Source organism: Marmota marmota, unplaced genomic scaffold (genome assembly GCF_001458135.2).
Source record: "Marmota marmota marmota unplaced genomic scaffold, marMar, whole genome shotgun sequence".
In the NCBI taxonomy this organism is placed as follows: domain Eukaryota; kingdom Metazoa; phylum Chordata; class Mammalia; order Rodentia; family Sciuridae; genus Marmota; species Marmota marmota.
In genome coordinates, this window is record NW_026000019.1 from 17,399,815 (window position 1) to 17,404,607 (window position 4,793).

The 4,793-nt window shown below is 51.9% G+C and overlaps 1 long non-coding RNA gene across 1 annotated transcript; it reads left to right on the forward strand.

The window, feature by feature from the left end:
• Positions 1–75: 75 nt before the first annotated feature.
• On the forward strand, positions 76–3,959 carry LOC125618659. The gene is made up of 2 exons (XR_007350001.1): positions 76–3,148; positions 3,496–3,959. It is a non-coding gene; the product is annotated as an uncharacterized LOC125618659 (long non-coding RNA).
• The last annotated feature ends 834 nt before the right edge of the window (positions 3,960–4,793 follow it).

Here is a 4,793-nt window from a genome sequence, read left to right on the forward strand (position 1 = left end):
AAAAAAAAAAAAAAAAAAAAAAAATATGTATATATATATATATATATGTATATATATATATATATATATATATATATATATATGGAAAACGAGGCTCTTTGGGTGGAATCTGAGCCGTCCATTCACTCAGCAAATATTTACTGAGCACTTCTGTGCCAGGTCGAAACCCTGGAGGCCCCGGAGCTGTAGGTCCAATAGAGAGACAAGGTCCCTTTTTGCATGAAACTCACATTCATTCATTTTACGTGGGACAGACAGAGGCTGTCACGCCTGGGAGGCCGGGGAGAGGCTTGGCCACATGGAAACCGTCATAAACAGAGCAATGAACAAGGTCCTGCTGGATGGTGACAGGAACAAGAAGGAGACCAGAGGACGGACGCTGGGGGAGGGGGAAGGGGGAGCTATGCAGATGGGGAGCTCAGCTCACGGAGCGTCTCCCTGGAGGCGCTGAGACCTGGGTGACAGGAGAGTCCAGGGCGTGAGGATCCAGGGGAAGGTCTAGCAGGCAGAAGTGTCAGAAGCCACAGGATAGTGGACTCCTGGGGATAATGGCCAAAAGGCCAGGGAACCACGTGGCTGACTTCAGAGTTGGGGTTGGGGCTTGAATTCAAGGGAAGGGACACTCCGAGGGGATGCTCCTGCAGAGAAGTGTGACCCAGCAGGCGGGCGCTGAGAGAGAGGGACCAGCCAGGGACTGTCCCCCGCATGCCAGGCAGTGGACTTCGGAGCACGCAGCTGGCCTGCAGCGCTCGGCTCCCTGTTCTGGGCTACAACCCTCTCCTGGCTGCATTAGGTCCTAAGCAAAACACATCAAGTACCTGTCGCCCTGAATTAGCTGTTGGAGGGGAGAGAAGTCCAGGCTGAGGTCTCGTTTGGGGAACTAGACCAAATCCAGCTCTGGGGAAGCAGTTCTCTGGACTCGAGGTGGCAGGACAATGAGGTGGGGTCCAGCCTGATAGAGGAGGTCCAGGTGACAAGTGGAATCTGGGTCCCGCTACACCGGGACCTTCAGAAACCCCCATAGAAAGGGGCAGGATTCCTAAGACACGCAGAGGGGCTCAGAGCCCCACGCTGGACAGCAAGGCTGGCGACCACGGTGGACAGCCAGGGAAGGAGGGGCGGAGCAGGAGGGAGGCGGACGCAGAGCTGGATCATTAAACAAAAGACAAAGGCTTCCTTCAGGAGCTTCCTTTGCTAAGTTGTTTCAAAGCTGTGATAATCAAGTTCCTCACAACATTTCCTGGCAGGGACTGCTGTCCCTTCTTCCACTTGGCTGCACTCTCTTCCTGCAGCACCAGGAAGGAAGGTCCTCGGGTGACCAAGCCCACTCAGGGGACTCACAGAGTCTCTCCGGTGCAGAGCCAAGGGTGGGATTCAAGTGACAGGCGGGAGAGCTCAGCTCAGGGACAGCCCTGGAGACGCGGGTGGAGACAGAAAGGGCAGGTGACTCTCCAAAGCCCTGTGGTGGCCTGTCCATTCCCTCGACAGTCACGGTTCCAGCTCCAGACTCCTGCTCTCCTGGAGGTTGTGTTCTGGGAGGTGATGGCAGATAGTAAATAATAAAACATAACAGAGTCATTCATAGGCTGTGGTAGAAGATGAATGCTTTAGAAAGATGATACACAACAAGCAAAGATCAGGAGTATGGGGAAGAGGGCCAGTTGCAATTTTAACAGACAATTAGAAGAAGGTGACCTCTGAGTATAAATTGAAAGAGGTGAAGGAGAAGAAGAATTTGGGCAAAGGGAACAGCGAGTGCAAAGGCCCCGAGGTGAGAGTGTGCCTCAGTGTTCCAGGAACAGCAAGGTGGCCAGAGTGTCTGAGGCCACCTAAGGATGCTCAGAACAGAGCTGGGGATGAGGAGAGTAGGCACCAGGGGCCACATCCCTCAGGGTCTCGTAAACATTGCCAGGACTTGTCATCTGTCTGTCAGCAGGCACTACACCGCAGGACCCGTACATTCCATCTCTGCCCTCACAGCCTGGATATCACCGGCACCCAGTAAATGCCTGCCGGGTGAGTCACCGCAGGTGAAATGCACACAGCCCCTGGCCGGGCGGGCATGTCCAGGCGAGGCCTCCGCATAGGATGGCGTTTCCCTCCACACTTCCATGCCCCCTACAGCCCTGAGAGTGACCTGATGAAATAGGAGACTTGGTGTGATCACCATTCAAGGGAGTGTCCTGCAGGGAGACGGGCAGGTGCCCAGGAGCCTGTCAGCCTGTTCCTCGGGGAAGAGCTGGGGTGCAGGTCGGTGTGACCGACTTACCCTCGGGCCCTGCACTGACTCCACTTCTGTGGCCCCTACCAGGCCCTCCCCACCCAGCACCCTCCCTGCCCCGCCCACCGGGTCCACTGAGAGCAGCAGTGAGTGAGGCCTAACCAAGGGAGGCGGCCACTCCTTCTGTGTCCCAAGAAGATTCTAACTTTGCCCCAGGGCCAACCCTGATGGCGGCTCCCTGTCCCCTCCTCCCTGCCCCACATTCCTGAGAGTGATGCGGGCACGGCCGGCTCAGAACAGAATATTCCCCCTTTTTAAAGAATATTTATTTTTGATTTATTTTTAACTGATACATAAGAATCCCACATATTACCAGGGTGCCGTGTGGTGTGTGAATACATGTGGGCCTTGTGAACCGTTCAGACAGGTGCAACACCATCTTCTCAGACACCCTTCACCCTCCCGTCGGAAGGGCACCCACACCTCTCTCTGGGAGCTTTTAGAAGTACACAGGACATTGTTGTGATCAGCAGTCGGAAGCAGGGTTCCTGCGCCCCTCTTCTCCATCCCTCCACCCACCCTGCTGACAGGACCTTCTCTACAAGAAGAAAAGCGGAACCGAACCTCCGGGCCCCAGGGCCTCCCACCCGGGGCCTCCACAGGGCTAAATAGGAACTTTGCAAAAGTGAAACTTTGCAAAGGCTTTTTAAGTGAGGAGACCCCACCAAGTGTTTATTGGACTCTCTGAACCATGTGACCCTCCTCCTCCCTGTTTTAAGGTGCACTGGCACTGCCCGCAGGCACCCCTTCCTCGGGCAGCAAGACCAAAGAGGGCCAGCACCTGCCACCTGCAAGAAGACCAAGGGCCAGGGAGCCCAGAGACAAAGGACCAGGAACAGGGAAGAGAGAAGGAAAGGGCTGGGAAAGGTAACTGCTCCCGACAAACGTCACCCAAGGGCGGTGGGGTTCACTCTGCTTCTTCAAATATACATCTGTTTGGCTCAAATCCCCTTTTTATGTCCTAGAAAAAAAAACCTAATGCCTGCCTTGAGACTTCTGAAAATTGCAAGAGAACCTGTATTTTCTTCTCACCTCTGGCTCCAATTTCCTGCCCTCGCTGAATTCTTATTCTCTGCTCTCCATAATTCTGCACCTTCTTCACCCAGCTCTCTCCTCCAGCCCCAAAGCAATCATTTTACAAGCATTGCACGTTAGCAGAATTTTTATTGATGGTTTGTAGGTCACGAGAGACGGGTTACATTCTCTCCCCACAGGCAAGAGACCTGGCGCCCAGCACTAGCTGTTCCGTCTCTTGAATGTTCTCCAGGGATTTCTCACTGGCTGAGCCTCCGCGTGCAACACAGGGCTCCTGTCTCCCTCTCCCCAGGAATCCTCCCTCACAGCATGATGCCCCGTCCCCTATGGGCACATCTGAGGCCCATCTAGGTGTGCAAAGGAATGAAAATCCTTTGGCTCCTTTGGGAACCCAGCTGTCAAAGACAGCTGCTCTAAATGGTGGGCCTTCTCCCTCCTGTCACCCACGTTGCTCTGTCTTCTAGTTCATTAGAAAGCAGAGAAAGTCTCTCATTGTCCCTTCCTCACTCATTCCCTGACCCATGCCATTCTGCGTGCTGTGGTCCTTTGGGCTGTAAGCCACCAGTTATACCTGTCAAGGATCTCGAGTTCAAAGCCAGCCTCAGCAATGATGAGGTACTTAGCAGCTCAATGAGATCCTGCCTCTAAATAAAATACAAAATAGGGCTGGGGATGTGGCTCAGTGGTTGAGTGTTCCTGAGTTCAATCCCTGGTACCAAAAACAAAAAGAAAAAAAAAAGCACTAATAGGATGAATTTCCTTACCTCAATCTACCCTTCTAAACAGCCTCGGGACCCCTGCATCTTATAAGTAGTCCCAGATGTTACTCCCAAGTAACTCCTACAAGTGCCCCTGCCACCAAGCGGTCTAACCAAGAAGGTTTAACATGGGGTCATGGAAGCCCCCCGGGAGCTAGGCACAACCACAAGCTCTCTGTGTGCATCTCTGTGCTCCTGCTGAGGTGAGGGCATATAGATCCAAAAAAATATTTTCAGCCCTCTCCAATCCCCTGCCCCTGAAAAGGTTTTAACCCTGTCGGGTCACTGCACAGGACCATGCTGAGCCCTGTATGGACATCACAGCCCACGGTGGCAAGGCAGCCCATCACTGTTTAATTGGCAATTGGAGAAATCATTGTGGAAAGATCTAAATTTTCAAGAATATCTGCTCTGGGAGTTGTGAAAAATCTACAGGAGTTAAGAGCAGCAAAAATAAAATCAACATCTTTTTGTTGTTGTTGTTTTTTTGATAGAGACACCGTTTTTAAAAATGTGATTCAATAAGCTAATGCCTAAGAGCTAATGCCTTTACACAGGCGTCGACAAAGTAATTCTGAAGCTGAGACTCTGGCTTTATAATTTTAAAATATTAACCATAAAAGCAAGATGAATCAGATACATAGATTTATTGTATCCATTGGAGAAGGACTTAGCTCACATAAAACAATTGCGACAAATGAACCCGAAGTTAAGGATGG